Source organism: Apus apus, chromosome W (assembly GCF_020740795.1).
Source record: "Apus apus isolate bApuApu2 chromosome W, bApuApu2.pri.cur, whole genome shotgun sequence".
NCBI lineage: Eukaryota > Metazoa > Chordata > Aves > Apodiformes > Apodidae > Apus > Apus apus.
The window spans coordinates 10,409,078-10,426,615 of record NC_067311.1 but is presented as its reverse complement, the minus strand read 5'-3'; the positions used below and the strand labels follow the sequence as shown (position 1 = coordinate 10,426,615).

The following is a 17,538-nucleotide window of genomic DNA, read 5'->3' as shown; positions in this document are numbered from 1 at the left end:
AATAACTGCAGTGATAAAGGCATTACAATTATATAGGATTTTTAAAACTAACATGTTGACTTCTATAAGCTGGGTAACTTTTTAAGTTCAGTATTTTGGACTGAGATACTGAAGGCATTGATATATTGGTAACTTAATGAATTATACACATTCCTGAGAGTGACTGACTGTGAATTGCAGACTTCCCTGACTTCAGTAGATACTTAGTGCTGCATTCTAGCAATGTTGAGCCAAAGCTTTGTGTTTCATCCCATATGCAGTATTACTGTATGCAGTTAAATCATTGCTGCTACAGCAGTTTCTTAGCTGTTTTTCAGAAAAGATTGATACAATTATGAAGTGTATCATTAATTACTGCTTGTGATTTTTAAGAATCAAGCAAGCCCAGCTGTGGAATAGATGTCCACTGTGCAAATAAAGAACAAAAAAAGGGCTCCTGTCCTAAAAAATTCCCCTTCTCTAGGCTTGTCTTTATTAGGATTAGTAACTAAAGACATGGTTGAATTTTCAGTCCTGACTGCTGTATGCAAAACTCCAAAGCTGATGTTCAGATACTTTGGGGAGAGGTGGAGATGGGGCAGTGGGAAGATGGTACACCCTTAACAGGTACTGCTCTTCTTCAGCTTCTGATTGCCCATGCTGGCAGGTGTGGGGGAGACCGGGGAGACCTAGCTTCAAGTGAGACAAAGGAGTTGAGTGAAGAGCAGTCTTGATTGCAGTCTTTATGAGCTAAGCCCTGAAACTTTTCCCTTCTGGTTACATTGCAGGCAGCATCTTGGGCTTATGTCATGTACACTATGTGTGAAGAACCAGTGTAGGGCTGGCTGCTGGTAGGCTGATCATACAGTGCAATTGGAGAGCTTGGAGATACATATATATCAGCATGGGTTTACATGTGTATATATAAGGGGGGGGGGTAAGTACAAGCTCAAGTATGAATGCAAACCCAGCCTTAGTTGACTGTTCACACAATCTCAACTAATTTATTAGTGTAAAAAAACTGCAGGTGATGGGAAAGTATATTGCTTGGCCCAAACCTGAGTGCACATAGATGTAGCACACCTTTTTGCAGTGTCTTTGATCCAGGCCCTCTTTGATGTTTGAAAACTAGTCATGTTCACTGGAACATGATCTCCTGACAGAAGATCTTTTCATCAAACCAGAAGTTTTAAATGTATGGGCAAGTCTTTACAGAATCTGTAGAGCTGGAGCTAAAAATTGTATTACATCCCTCTGGGAACAGTACATTGGCAGATATTTATCCCAGATGTGTATTCAGCAGGAGGTTTCCTTGAACTAAAATGCATTAGGAGGTGATACCTGTTTCTTTTCCCAAAAATGTGTGTTAGCTTTTTCTAGAGTGCACATAATTCTGCTTTTGTTTAGAAATAGATCTGTGGGGGTTGATGCTGGCTGGACACCAGCTTCCCACCAAAGCCACTCTGTCACCCCCCCTTCTCAGCTAGACAGGGGAGAGAAAATATAACAGAAGGCTTGTGGGTTGAGATAAGGACAGGGAGAGATCACTCACCAATTACCGTCATGGGCAAAATAGACTCGACTCAGGAAAATTATTTTAATTTATTGCAAATCAAATCAGAGCAAGGTAATGAGAAATAAAAACTAAATCTTAAAACACCCTCCCCCCATCCCTTTCTGGGCTCAACTTTACTACCAGTTTTCTCTACCTCCTTCCCCTGAGCGGCACAAGGGGATGGGAAATGGGGGTTGTGGTCAGTTCATCACTCATTGCCTCTGCCACTCCTTCCTCCTCATACTCTTCCCCTGATTCAGCATGGGATCCCTCCCACGGGAGACAGTCCTCCATTATCTTCTCCAACATGAGTCCTTCCCATAGGGTGCAATCATTCAGGAACAGACTGCTCCACTGTGGGTCCCTCACGGGGTCACGAGTCCTGCCAGCAAACCTGCTCCATCATGCACTCCTCTTTCCATGGGGTCACAGGTCCTGCCTGGAGCCTGCTCCAGCGTGGGCTTCCCACAGAGTCATGGCCTCCTTTGGAGGCATCCACATGCTCCGGCATGGGGTCCTCCAGTGGCTGCAGGTGGATATCTCCATTGTGGACCTCCATGGGCTGCAAGGGGACAGCCAGCCTCACCATGTTCTTCACCACTGGCTGCAGAGGAATCTCTGCTCCGGCACCTGGAACACTTCCTCCCCCTTCTTCACTGACCTTAGTGTCTGCAGAGTTGTTTCACATATTCTTGCTCCTTTCTCCACTATTCTAGTTTCAGCAGATTTTTTTCCCTTCTTAAATATGTTATCACAGAGCTGCTAACACTGTTGCTGATGGGCTTGGCCTTGGCCAGCAGCGGGTCAGTCTTGGAGCCAGCTGGCATTGGCTCTATCAGACACAGGGGAAGCTTCTAGCAGCTTTACTCACACTAAAAATTTCCTTCTATTCAGTTATTTTAAGGTTGTTTCCCTAATAATTCAACACTTGATTTAGAGACACTTCAAAAAAACAAGTATGTTTGTGCTTAAGCATATGTATAAGCTCTTGTCATACATTGCTGACCTCCAGTTATAGTCTACCTAGGTGTCCTGGTTTGAGCCAGGATGAAGCAAATTTTCTTTTTACTGTCTTTTTTTTCTTCTTCAGTGAACTCTTTTTTAAGCAGCACACAAGTTTTTCAGCTAGTGGACTGATAATGCTTGGATGTTTATAGTTAGTGCTGAGAGACCAAGGACTACTTGTTGGATCTGCTACTTCGGATGCTTCTAAAACAGAAGACTTGTATCTACAACCATCCCATAGGGAGGAACAGACTAGATGGATGGCAAAATTGGCCAGAGATATTCCATACATATATATATATCTATGTAGGACTTTGTATAAAGTCAGGGATCGTGGAAGTCAGCTCCCTTCCTTCTTCTTCCTTTCACTTCCGTTCATGGCTGGGGTCCAGGGAAGACTCTGTCTATCCATCTCCTTTGATCCCTAGGCCCGTGTGTTCCTGACCCTCATAACTCTCCCCTTAGCTCCTGTCTGCCTTGCCGCTATCTCCACAGCTGTCTGGGACATTTCAGAACTGCTCACAGCTAAGGAGAATGACATGGGAGTTGTTGGGGGTGGGGGGGAGGTGATGAGGTTTTGCACATTCCTGCATATACTTGTATATATTTGTACATATTTTATCATTAGTATTTAATTAAAGCTGTCTAGTTTAGTTTTCAATCCGGAAAGTCTCTCTACTTATTCTCTCTCTCCTTTCTCTACCTGGGTGAGAGGGGGAGGAGATTGAGAGCATTGTTGTCATTGGTTTAATTGCCGATCCTGAGTCAAACTGTGACAGACCAGTATGAATCTATATGCATTAAGAGAACAGTATTAATGACTGCAAGTTTTCCCCAAGGATTTCTTTCCTTAACTGTAAATATTTATTATAAATTGTTTTATTCGCACAAAATGCATAGTGCATAATATGTCTAGTCTGGAGGGGTTTCATGTTTGGTAATGTATGTTTTTTATTGCTATAAAAGAATTTGAAGATTATACATGCTTCAGAACTTAGATATGCTTTCAGCTGCTGATGCTGTAAATTTCAGTATTTTTCTTTCAGTTTGGTCATTGTAGAATCACAGAAACATAGAATGGTTTGGATTGAAAGGAACCTTAAAGACCATCTAGTTCCAACCCCCCTGCCATGGGCAGGGACACCTCCCACTAGACCAGGTTGCTCAAAGCATCATCCAACCTGGCCTCGAACACTTCCAGGGAGGGAGCATCCACAACTCCTCTAGGCAACCTGCAGGCTGGGCAAGCTCCTACTTTGGTCCGGTTTGGTTTAGGCTGGACAGGCACAGTCCCCGCAGAGCGGGCACAGGCGGCCTCCCCCCCTTTCCGCTTCTCTGGGCAGCGGTTGCGGGGCAGCCCCCCCTTCCCTCTCGGCTCCTCCGGACAGCGAGGCTGGCGTTCCAGGCAGGTTCTGGTCCTGCAGCAGGGTCTCCTGGGCAGGAAGAGAGCACCGGCCTGCAGATCTTGCCCTCTTTTATAGATCAGAAATCACTGTTCGAGAAAGTACCACTGTTCAAATTAGCCAATTAGCACTGGCCAGGTACGTACTCTGTCAGAGGCATCTTTAACCTATTGTCCAATTTTTGCTGCCAGTTATCATAACCCTTATGCTCTTTTCTTGTTGTGGACTTATCTGGTAGAGCAAGAGGCCTGTTCCAGTCTGTCCTTGGCTAAATCAGTAAAAAGACGCCGCTCTTGCTTTGCTGGCTTGAAAGGCATTTTGTTTAGTCTTATGTGGGGGGAGAGAAGATGGACCGTTCCCCACACCCCTTGTCCTATCACTACATGCCCTTGTAAGCATCCACAGAATCACAGAATCATCCTGGTTGGAAAAGACCCTGAAGATCATCAAATCCAACCATAACCTAAATCCACCAACCATAACCTAATTTACCTGTTCAGTGTTTAAATTATGTCCCTAAGTGCCACATCTATATTTCTTTTAAACACTTCCAGGGATGGTGACTCCACCACCTCCCTGGGCAGCTTGTTCCACTGTCCAACCACTCTTTTGGTAAAGAAATTCTTTCTAATATCTAGTCTAAACCTCCCCTGGTGCAACTTAAGGCCATTTCCTCTTGTCCTGTCATTATTTTCTTGGGAGAAGAGGCCAGCTCCCACCTCCCTACAACCTCCTTTCAGGTAGTTTTAGAGAGCAATGAGGTCTCCCCTCAGCCTCCTCTTCTTCAGACTAAACAATCCCAGTTCCCTCAGCCTCTCCTCATAGGACTTGTTCTCCAGACCTTTCACCAGCTTGGTAGCTTTTATCTGGACACTCTCCAGCAACTCGAGATCCTTCTTGTAGTGAGGGGCCCAGAACTGCACACAGTACTCAAGGAGTGGCCTCACCAATGCTGAGTACAGGGGCATGATCACCTCTCTACTCCGGCTAGTCACACTATTCCTGATGCAGGCCAGGATGCTGTTGGCCACCTGGGCACGCTGCTGGCTCATGTTAAGTCAGCTGTCAACCAGCACCCCCAGGTCCTTCTCTACCACAGAGCTTTCCAACCACTCATCCCCAAGCCTGTAGTTTTGCATAGGGTTGTTGTTGACCAAAGTGCAGGACCTGGCACTTGGCCTTGTTGAACCTCATAAAACTGGCCTCAGCCCATTGATACAGTCTGTCCAGGTCTCTCTGCAGAGCCTTCCTACCCTCAAGCAAATTGACGCTTCCACCCAGCTTAGTGTCTTCTGCAGTCTTATTTAGGAAGCACTCCATCTCCTCATCTAGGTCATTAATAAAGATATTGAACAAGACTGGACCCAAAACTGATCCCTGGGGGACACCACTGGTGACTGACTGCCAACTGGATACAACCCCATTCACTACAGCTCTCTGGGCTCGGCCAGCCAGCCAGTTTTTTAACCAGTGGAGAGTGCACCTGTCTATGCCATGTGCCACGGGCTTCTCTAGGAGAATGCTGTGGGAGATGGTGTCAAAGGCTTTACCAAAGTCTAGACAAACAATGTCCATGGCTCTTCCCTCATCCACCAGGCGGGTCACCTGATCATAGAAGGAGATCAGGTTAGTAGGGGTAGCAGGAGAGTTCTCACTGGACCCTTCCCACATTTCCAGGTGCCCTTACAGAACAGATACAGGGCTCTGGAGATAGGGGACCAGTTAAACAAGGATGCTGAAGAAGCCCCATCCAAGAAGCTGCCAAAGCAGCCAGCTCCACACAGTAGGACTGCTCCTAAGAAGCTGCTGAAGCAACCAGCTCCTCATATTAAGACAGCTTCTGAGAAGAGCAAGAGGAGGGTGATAGTGATAGGAGATTGCATTCTGAGGAGAACTGAAGGTCCCATATGCCACAGACCTTTCCCACAAGGAAGTCTGCTGATTCCCTGGGACCAGGGTAAGGGATATAACCAGGAAACTTCCTGGTCTGATACGGCCCTCAGACTATTACCTTCTTTTGATCTTTCAGGTAGGTAGTGATGAGGTGGAGAAAAGAGGCTTGAGGGTAATAAAGAAAGATTTCAGGGCACTGGGATGACTGGTCAAGGGCTCAGGAGCACAAGTTGTGTTCTCTGTCCCTCCAGTCTTGGGGAATGATGAATGGGTTAACAGAAAGACCAGACAGATCAGTGCCTGGCTCCAAAACTGGTGCTACCAACAGGACTTCAGGTTTTTTGATCACGGTTTGATTTACAGGACACCGGGCCTGCTGGCACTGCATGGGAAGACCCTGTCCCACAGGGGAAAAAGGGTACTAGGGCAGGAGTTAGTGGGGCTCATTGATAGGGCTTTAAACTAGGTTGGAAGGGGGTGGGGGATAAAGACAGACTTACTACAGATGAGCCTAGGGGTGGTGTGCCCATGTCAGGGATGAAATCAATAACCCAGCTCAAGTGCATTTACACCAATGCATGCAGCATGGGAAACAAAGAGGAAGAGCTGGAAGCCCTGTGTGCAAACACAGGGCTCACTAACAGGTTAGTAACCGTGCAAGTGGTTGGGTCAGCTAGTCAGGCAACCTCACTGGAGGCCCAGCTTAAATGCCTCTATACAAATGCTTGCAGCATGGGGAATAAACAGGAGGAATTAGAGATGAGGGTGAGCCTGCAGGGCTATGATCTCATTGTTATCACTGAGACCTGGTAGGATGGCTCCTATGACTGGAGCATCAGAATGAAGGGTTACAAACTCTTTAGGAAGGACAGGCAGGGGAGATGGGGTGGGGATGTTGCCCTCTATGTCAAAGACCGGTTGGAGTGCATGGAGCTCTCCCAGGGGATGGATGAGGAGCCAACAGAGAGCTTATGGGTTAAGATTAAAGGGAAGAAAGACAAAGGCAACATCAAGGTGGGGGTTTGCTACAGGCCTCCTGAGTAGGAGGATAATACAGAAAAGGCACTGTATAGACAGATAGAAGCAGCTTCACATTCACAAGCCATGGTCCTCATGGGAGACTTCAACCACCCTGACATCTGTTGGAAGAACAACTCTGCTAAAAGCAAACAATCCAGGAGGTTCCTAGAGTGCAAGGATGATAACTTCCTTTTCCAAGTAATCGAGGAACCAACAAGCAGAGGTGCTATTCTGGACCTTGTCCTCACCAATGAGGAAGGGCTGATGAGGGATGTTAAGCTCAAGGACAGCCTAGGTTGTAGTGACCATGAAATGGTGGAGTTCAAGATCCTTAGGACAGCAAGGAGGGCTTACAGCAAGCTTATTACCCTTGACTTCAGAAGGGCAGATTTCAGCCTCTTCAGGGATCTGCTCAAGAGAGTGTCTTGGGATAACATCCTGGAGGGAAGAGGGGCCCATGAAAGCTGGCTGATATTTAAGGATCACCTTCTCCAGGCCCAAGAGTGTTGCATCCTGTCGAAAGCCGGTACCGGGGGGCTCCTGGCTGTCAGGATACTTTTGTGACTCCCCCAGCCCGATGTGGAGGGGTTTGTGAATAAGACCGAGGGTCACACGCGGCGCTGCCTCTCACGGAGGAACGGCCACCGTGGGACCGTATTTCAGGGTGGTAGTTAGAAAGCACCCCCACCCCACCACGCTCAGAAATTGCCTCTAAAGCCAAGGTTTACTCCACAAACTAATCAGTTTATTAAGGGTTAACACAAACTGAGGGATGATGTTTAGGGACAATGCAGGTGTGAATGGCTACCAGGGATATCAATATGTATGTGGTGAGAAAGTGTCCTTTAGGGAGGCAATGCAAAGGTGCTTTTAAGGGAGAGGGTTAAGGACCAAAGGGAGGAGGGGAGGAGGGAAGGAAACCCGACGCCGGTCCTCCTTAAGAGGTCGCGCTGTATGTGCGAGTATGAGGAAAGGAATGTGTGTGTGTGTGTGTGTGTGTGTGTGTGTGCCTGTGAGGTGATGTTACCCTCCGGCGGCTTGTCCAGCGTTGGTCGGTGGCCGGAAGGCAGGACGGCAGGTCCGTGGTGTCGGAGGGGCAGCCTCTCGGCAGCGGGTGCAGCGGCCGCTGGTTTCCCCTCCAGTGGCAGCAACACGGGGAGGGGGCTCCGGCCCCGACCCCAGGGCTCGGGACCCCGGCACGCTCGGCGCTGAGGCTCAGGCTGGACCCGGGGCAGGCAGGCAGGCAGGCAGGGTCCCAGCACCAGTGTCCGCAGCAGGGGGGTGTCCCACGCAGAAAGCGTCTGAACGGGCCTCAGGGAGGAGGGAAGGGCCCACCTGCTGCCCTCGCCACCTTTTATACCCCCTGACCCACCGGTCCAGTCAGTGTCACTGTCCAGAGCCAATGAGCGTCCATGAGCCCCACGTTAGGGCGGTGACTGCCAGGGGCACAGGATGGCTTGTCACCCATCCTTTCTGTCCTGGACCACAGCTGTTGTTTTGGGTTCAGTTGTCCTTGAGAAGCAAGTCTGTTTTAGTTCGTTAGCTGGGGATAATCAGGAGAGGCCTTTGCTGGCTTAAAAGGCATTTTCTTTAGACTTATGTGGGGAAGAAAAGAACAGTTTCCCACACATCCCAACTAAGAGGAAGTCAAGTAGAAACTCCAAGAGGCCGGCGTGGATGAGTAAGCAGCTCCTAGAAAAGCTCAAACTGAAGAAGAAATCATACAGGGGGTGGAAGCTAGGGCAGGTATCCTGGGAGGATTACAGAGAGGTTGTCCAAGCAGCTAGGGATCAGGTTAGGAAAGCCAAATACCTGCTAGAATTAAATCTCACCAGGGATGTTAAGAACAATACGAAAAGCTTCTTTAGGTATGTTGTGGAGAAAAGGACAACCAAGGAGAGTGTAGGCCCTCTCCTGAAGGAAACAGGTGATGTAGCAACACAGGATATTGAGAAGGCTGAGGTCCTCAATGACTTCTTTGCTTCAGTCTTCTCTGGCAAGTGCTCCAGCCTCAACACAAAGGCCACAACAGGTGAAAGCAGGGACTGGGAGAATGAATTACCCCCCACTGTAGGAGTAGAGCAGGTTCCTGACCATCTAAAGAACCTGAATGTGCACAAATCTATGGGACCTGATGGGGTTCACCCACAGGTTCTGAGGGAGCTGACAGATGCAATTGCTAAGCCTCTGTCCATCATATTTGAGAGGTCATGGCAGTCTGGTGAGGTTTCTGCTGATTGTAAAAAAGGGAACATATCCCCTATTTTTCAAAAGGGGAAAAAGGAAGACCCAGGGAACTACAGGCCGGTCGGTCTCACCTCTGTGCCTGGCAAGATCATGGAGCAGATCCTCCTGGAAAGTCTGCTAAGGCACATGGAAAATAAAGGGGTGATTGGTGACAGCCAACATGGCTTCACTAAGGGCAAGTCATGCCTCACCAATCTGGTGGCCTTCTAAAACAAGGCTACAGGGATGGTGGATGGTGGCAGAGCAACTGACATCATCTACGTGGATTTGTGCAAGGCATTTGGCACTGTCCCACATGACATCCTGGTCTCCAAACTGACAAGGCATGGATTTGACAGATGGACCACTTGGTGGATAAGAAATTGGCTGGATGGCCACACCCAGAGAGTTATGGTCAATGGCTCAGTGTCCAAATGGAGGCAGGTGATGAGTGGTGTCCCTTGGGGGTCAGTATTGGGACCAGTGCTGTTCAACATCTTTGTTGGAGATATGGACTGTGGGATTGAGTGTATCCTCAGAGAGTTTGCTGATGATACCAAGCTGTGTGGTGTGGTTGACACCCTAGAGGGAAGGGATGCCATCCAGAGGGACCTTGACAGGCTTGAGAGGTGGGCCAATGCCAACCTCATGAAGTTCAACAAGGCCAAGTGCAAGGTCCTGCACCTGGGTTGGGGCAAGCCCAGGCACAACTACAGGCTGGGGGGAGAATGGCTAGAAAGCAGTCCTGAGGAGGACTTGGGAGTGGTAGGAGATGAGACGCTTGACATGAGCCGCCAGTGTGCACTCACAGCCCAGAGAGCCAACTGCATCCTGGGCTGCATCAAAAGAAGTATGGCCAGCAGGGCCAGGGAGGTGATTCTGCCCCACTGCTCTGGTCAGACTGCACCGGGAATGCTGCGTACAGTTCTGGTGCCCTCAGCACAAGGAAGATATAGACCTGTTAGAGGGGGTCCAGAGAAAGGCCGCCAAGACAATCAAAGGCCTGGAGCACCTCTGCTATGAAGACAGGCTGAGAGTTGGGGCTGCTCAGGCTAGAGAAGAGAAGGCTCCAGGGAGACCTTATAGCAGCCTTCCAGTACTTGAAGGGGGCCTACAGGAAAGCTGGAGAGGGGCTTTTCATCAGAGAAGATAGTGATAGGACAAGGGGTAATGGTTTTAAACTGAGAGAGGGGAGATTTAGGTTAGATATTAGGAAGAAGTTCTTCACTATAAGGGTGGTGAGGAACTGGACTGGGTTGCCCAGGGAAGTTGTTGGTGCCCCATCCCTGGAGGTTTTTAAGGCCAGGCTGGACGAGGTTTTGTGCAACCTGGTCTAGTGGTAGGGTACCCTGCTCATGGCAGGGGGCTTGGAGCTTGATGATCTTGAAGGTCCCTTCCAACCTTAATGATTCTATGATTAGTCAAGCAGGACCTGCCTTTCCTGAACCCATGCTGGCTGGGCCAGATCCTGTGGCTGTCCTGCACTTGCCATATGAACACTCTCAAGATGAGGCTCTCCATGATTTTCCCCGGTACTGAGGTCCGGCTGACAGGTCTGTAGTTCCCAGGATCCTCCTTCAGGCCCTTCTTGTACATAGGCATCACATTGGCAAGCCTCCAGTCATCTGGGACCTTTCCTGTTATCCAGGACTGTTGATAGATGATACAGAGAGGCTTGGTGATCTCCTCTGCCTGCTCAGTATTCTCGGGTGAATCCCATCTGGTCCCATAGACTTTTGAGTGTCTGGGTGCTGCAGCAGGTCTCTGACTGCATCCTCCTGGATTATGGGGTGGTTGTTCTACTCTCCATCCTTATATTCCAGCTCAGGAGGACGAATACCCTGAGGGCATCTGGTGTGCTATTAAAGATGGAGATGAAGAAGGCATCAAGTATTTCAGCATTTTCTTCATTGTCCCTCCCTAGCTTTCATGTAGGCCCCCTTCAGGTACTGGAAGGCTGCTATAAGGTCTCCCCAAAGCCTGCTCTTCTCCAGCCTGAACAGCCCCAATGCTCTCAGCCTGTCTTCATAGGAGAGGTGCTCCAGCCCTCTGATCATCTTTGTGGCCCTCCTCTGGACTCACTCAAAAAGCTCCATGTCCTTCTTCTGTTGGGGGCTCCAGAACTGGACACAGTACTCCAGGTGGGGTCTCATTAGAGCAGAATAAAGGGGGAGAATCACCTCCCTTGACTTGTTGGCCATACTTCTTTAGATGCATCCCAGGATATGGTTGGCTTTCTGGGTTGCAAGCACACATTGGTGTCTCATGTTGAGCTTCTCATCAGCCAGAATCCCCAAGTCCTTTTTTCGGGACTGCACACAATCCATTCTCTGCCCAACCTGTAATTGTGCTTGGGATTGCCCTGACCCAGGTGCAGGAACTTGCACTTAGCCTTGTGGTATCGATGGCATCCTTTCCCTCCAGCATATCAACCAAACCACACAGCATGGTGTTGCCAGCAAACTCTCTGGGGATGCACTCAATCCCACCGTCCATGTTGCTGCCGAATATGTTAAAGAGTACTGTCGTGAGCCGATGCTGTCACAGAGGCTACCGGCTGTGTCAGCGTTTGACTCAGGTCCAACAACAATGATCTTGATCCCCTCCCCCTCCCACCCAGGTAGGGAAGGAGAGAGAGAAAAAGAGAGAGACTTGGCTGGATTGAAAACTAAACTACACAGCTTTAATCAAACACTAATGATATAAGAAAATATATACAATTATATACAGATATGTTCAGGTATGTGCAAGAGCCTCTCGCTTCCCCCCACCCCCAGCAACTCCCACCACACTCCCCTGAGCTGGAAACAGTCCCGAGAAATCCCGGAGCTGCTGCTGGAGAAAGCGGAGAGTGATGAGGGTCAGGAGAGCTCGAGCCTAAGGGTCGACAGTGCTGGATGGACGGAGTCCTCCCCGGACGCCGGCCATGGATGGGAGAGAAGGGAAGAAGAAGAAGCAGGAAGGAAGTTGTTTTCTGTGATCTCTGACCTTCCTCTGAGCTTACGTAGATATATGGAATGGAATATCTCTGGCCAGTTTTGCTGTCTGTCTAATTCAGCCTCCTACGGGGGAGTCATAGATCTCCCTGTAGTGTCTGAGCCGGCAGAGTAAAGATGCGACCTTGAAGCCCCAGCAGTTACAAAAACATTCCACTGTATTATCAGCTTTAGAAGAACAGAGTGTTGCTAGTTAAAAGAAAGCTTACTGTAGGGAAAAAAAAAAATCAGTAAAAAGGAAAATTGGCTTCATCCTGGCTCAAACCAGGACAGGCTGTCAGGATGCTTCTTCGACTTCCCCCCCCCCCCCCCAGTGTGGAGGGATATTTAAAACAGACCGAGGGCACACGCAGCACTCGCCTCGCACAGAGGATCGATCGCTGCTGGACCGAAACTTAGAGGGGAGACTAGAAACACCGCCCTCACCAGGGCCACAAATTGTTGCTGAGACCAATGTTTAGTTTACGAATTAACCGGTTTATTAAGGGTTAACACAAACTGAGAGACCAAGGTTCAGGAGAGGTAGGCTAGGGATATATCAGGGAAATAATTCAAAAATGCTATGGTCTTATTAAATGTACACTCCGAGGGAGAGGTGTGGAATCAGTGGAGTAAGAGGATAGGAGTTGAGCCCGGCAGGAAAAGTTAGAGAGTGTGTGTGTCTGCGCGCGCGCGTGTTTACCCTTTCATAGAGGGGGCTCCTGCGATGCGGCTTCTTTCCGGCTGGCGGGGCTCGGCAGCAGGTCCATAGAGGGGGCCGGCTTCCCGGTAACAGGCAGGCAGGCAGACGCGGCTCCAATCCCGGGGCAGAGCAGTAGGCGGACTGGGCAGGCAGCTGGAGCCTCCGGTCCGGTTTGGCTCCGGCTCCGGTATTAGGCTTGGGCAGGCTCAAGCCAGGCAGGCTCCGGCTAGCAGTAATTCCTCTGGGAGCGGGCTGGCTCCCCGCGGAGCGGGTATAGGCGGCCCCCTTTCGGCTTCTCCGGGCAGCGGTTGCGGGGCAGCCCCTACTTCCCTCGGCTTCTCCGGACAGCGAGGCTGGCGTTCCAGGCGGCTTCTGGTCCTGCAGCAGGGTCTCCTCCCGGGCAGGCAGAGAGCAGCGAGCCTGCAGAACTTGCCCTCTTTTATAGATCAGAAATCACTGTTCGAGAAAGTACCACTGTTCAAATTAGCCAATTAGCACTGGCCAGGTACGTACTCTGTCAGAGGCATCTTTAACCTTATGTCCATTTTGCTGCCAGTTATCATAACCCTTATGCTCTTTTCTTGTTGTGGACTTATCTGGTAGAGCAAGGGGCCTGTTCCAGTGTGTCCTTGGCTAAATCAGCAAAAAGACGCCACTCTTGTTTTGCTGGCTTGAAAGGCATTTTGTTTAATCTTACGGGAGGGGGGGGAGAAAAGATGGACCGTTCCCCACAAACACCATTCCCAGTACTGACCCCTGAGGAATGCTACTTGTAACTGATCTCCAATTGGACATTGAGCCACTGACCACAACTCTTTGAGTGCAACCATCAAGTAAATACCTTATCCACTGAGTGGTCCATCTGTCAACATGTAAAGCTTTTTCCCACATCACAGCTGAATATGTGTCATGTTTATTTAACCAGCTCCGTCTGGCTTCTAATAAGTTCTATATTTCATTTTCTCAGAGCCTTACAGGGATTCCTCCTATGCATACAAAGAAAATTTTTGCTAAGCTTGGTTTTGTTTGTTGAAAGAAGTGTCCTTTTTGCAAAATCAAAGAGTCATAGAATCATTAAGGTTGGAAAAGACCTTCAAGATCATCAACTCAGCCCTACACCCCCATGATCACTAAACTATCTCCTGAAGCACCACGTTGACCTGGTTTAAGCGAGGATGAAGCCAGTTTTCCTTTTTACTGATTTTTTTTTCCTTCAGTAAGCTCTCTTTTAACTAGTCACAGAGCCTACCTACTAAGGCTGATAATACAGTGGAATGTTTTTGTAACTGCTGGGGCTTCAAGGTCGCACCTTCACTCTGCTGGCTCAGACACTACGGGGAGATCTATGACTCCCCCGTAGGAGGCTGAATTAGACAGACAGCAAAACTGGCCAGAGATATTCCATTCCATATATCTACGTAAGCTCAGAGGAAGGTCAGAGATCACAGAAAACAACTTCCTTCCTTCTTCTTCTTCCTTCTCTCCCATCCATGGCCGGCATCCGGGGAGGACTCCGTCCATCCAGCACTGTCGACCCTTAGGCTCGAGCTCTCCTGACCCTCATCACTCTCCGCTTTCTCCAGCAGCAGCTCCGGGATTTCTCGGGACTGTTTCCAGCTCAGGGGAGTGTGGTGGGAGTTGCTGGGGGTGGGGGGAAGCGAGAGGCTCTTGCACATACCTGAACATATCTGTATATAATTGTATATATTTTCTTATATCATTAGTATTTGATTAAAGCTGTGTAGTTTAGTTTTCAATCCAGCCAAGTCTCTCTCTTTTTCTCTCTCTCCTTCCCTACCTGGGTGGGAGAGGAGGGGATCGAGAGCATTGTTGTCGAACCTGAGACAAATGGTGACAGCAGCCATGGTAGAAACTTCCAACATCCCCCCAAACTTCCCCATATATAGTGAGGGTGACGTTTATGGTATGGAATACTTCAGTTGGCCAGCTTGGGTCAGCTTCACTCCTCCTAGCCCACTTCTACTTCATAGTTCAAAACTACCTTTGACCTTGGTCAGTATGGAAACCTGCATACCAGATCAACTTATCTCTTTTGTTCTCACAGAATTGGACTCTGCAGTCTCTCAAAACTAGTTTCTCTGAACATAACAGTTATTTTATAATTCTGTCCCTGCAAAACCAGGGCATTGATATTTTGGTTTTGTACAATGTTTGTGCTTTAAATTGCTATTTGGAGGAGATAGACTTCCTGGGGGGAGGGACTTTTTACAAGGGCATGTAGCAATAGGACAAGGGGTAATGGCTTTAAATCGGAAGAGGCCAGATTTAATCTAGACATTAGGAAGAAATTCTTTAGTGTGTGGGTGGTGAGACACTGGAACAGGTCGCCCAGGGAAGTTGTCGCTCCAACTGGATGTCATAGAATCATAGAATCATAGAATCATAGAATCATAGGGGTTGGAAGGGACCTCGAAAGATCATCTAGTCCAACCCCCTCACCAGAGCAGGGTCACCTAGAGTACATCACACAGGAAGGCGTCCAGGCGGGTTTTGAATGTCTCCAGAGAAGGAGACTCCACAACCTCTCCGGGCAGCCTGTTCCAGTGCTCTGTCACTCTCACAGTAAAAAAGTTTTTTCTGATATTCACCTTAAACCTCCTATGCTCCAATTTGTATCCATTACTCCTTGTCCTATCACTGGTCATCACTGAAAAAAGCTTAACTCCATCTTCTTGACACTCACCCTTTACGTATTTGTAAACATTGATGAGGTCACCCCTCAGTCTCCTTTTCTCCAAACTAAAGAGACCCAGCTCCCTCAGCCTTTCCTCATAAGGGAGATGTTCCACTCCCTTAATCATCTTTGTGGCTCTGCGCTGGACTCTTTCAAGCAGTTCCCTGTCCTTCCTGAACTGAGGGGCCCAGAACTGGACACAATACTCTAGATGCGGCCTCACCAATGCAGAAGAGAGGGGGAGGAGAACCTCTCTTGACCTACTAACCACACCCTTTCTAATACACCCCAGGATGCCATTGGCCTTCTTAGCCACAAGGGCACATTGCTGGCTCATGGTCATCCTCCTGTCTACCAGGACCCCCAGGTCCCTTTCACCTACACTGCTCTCCAGCAGGTCAGCCCCCAACCTGTACTGGTGCATGACGTTTTTCTTCCCCAAATGCAAAACTCTACACTTGCCCTTGTTAAACTTCATCAGGTTTTTCCCCGCCCAAGTCTCCAGCCTGTCTAAGTCTCTCTGAATGGCAGCACAGCCTTCTGGTGTGTCAGCCACTCCTCCCAGCTTGGTGTCATCAGCAAACTTGCTGAGGGTACATTCTGTACCCTCATCCAGGTCGTTGATGAAGATGTTGAACAACACCGGTCCCAGTACCGACCCCTGAGGGACTCCACTAGTCACAGGCCTCCAACTAGATTTTGCCCCATTGACTACAACTCTCTGACTTCTTCCTTTCAACCAGTTCTTGATCCACCTCACTGCCTGATCATCAAACCCATACTTGATCAACTTATCTACAAGGATGCTGGGGGAGACGGTGTCAAATGCTTTACTGAAATCAAGATAAACCACATCCACCGCTCTACCATCATCTATCTACCTAGTAATTTCCTCATAGAAGGCTATGAGGTTAGTCAAACATGACTTACCCTTGGTAAAACCATGTTGACTGCTCTTGATGACCCCCATGTCCTTGATATGTCTAGAGATAGTGCCAAGGACAAGTTGTTCCATCACCTTTCCAGGGATGGAGGTGAGGCTGACCGGTCTATAGTTACCCGGGTCCTCCTTCTTGCCCTTCTTGTAGACTGGAGTGACATTTGCTATCCTCCAGTCCTCAGGCACCTCTCCTGTTACCCATGACTTACCGAAGATGATGGAGAGTGGACTAGCAATGACCTCCGCCAGCTCCCTCAGCACCCTTGGATGCATTTCATCCGGACCCATCGATTTATGGATGTCCAGATTACGCAACTGATCCCTAACCCAATCCTCATCTACCAAAGCAAACTCCTCCTTTATCTTGACTTCTACTGGGGCTATAGGGATCTGGGGCCCCTGGGGAGAGTCTGCAGGAGTAAAGACAGAGGCAAAGAAGGCATTCAGCACCTCTGCCTTCTTTATATCCTCTGTCACCAGGGCACCCACCTCATTCAGCAGTGGGCCTATATCACCTCTAGTGTTAGTTTTATCTGCAATGTATTTGAAGAAGCCCTTTCTATTGTCTTTGACTTGACTTGCAAGATTAATTTCCAAGGAGGCCTTAGCTTTCCTAGTTGCCTCCCTACATCCTCTGACAACTGTCCTATATTCCTCCCAAGTGGCCAGCCCCTCCTTCCATGATCCATAGATTCTCTTTTTCCACTTGAGTTTGCCCAGCAGTTCCTTTTTTAACCACGCTGGTCTCCTAGCTCCCTTACTAGATTTTCTACCCATTGGGATACACTGATCCTGTGCTTGCAAGAAGTGGTCCTTGAATGTTGTCCAGCTATCTTGAGCCCCTTTACCTTCTAGCACTCTGTCCCATGGGACTTCCCTTAACAATTGATTGAGGAGGCCAAAGTTTGCTCTGTGGAAGTCCAGGGTTCTGGTCCTGCTGGGTATTCTGTTCCTCCCACACAGGATCCTGAACTCCACCATCTCGTGGTCACTGCAGCCAAGGCTGCCATTGACCACCACTGCTTCAACAAGGCCCTCCTTGTTGGTGAGCACAAGATCCAGCAGCGCTCCTCTTCTAGTCGGCTTATCCACCATTTGCATTAAGAAGTTGTCATCAATGCACTGGAGGAACCTCCTAGACTGT

At 48.8% G+C, this 17,538-nt stretch overlaps 1 protein-coding gene across 3 annotated transcripts in view; it reads left to right on the top strand.

Annotated features, from left to right (window-relative positions):
* Positions 1-17,538, top strand: part of LOC127395174 (sorting nexin-18-like) — a 58,685-nt gene that overhangs the window by 16,279 nt on the left and 24,868 nt on the right. The window lies entirely within an intron of this gene.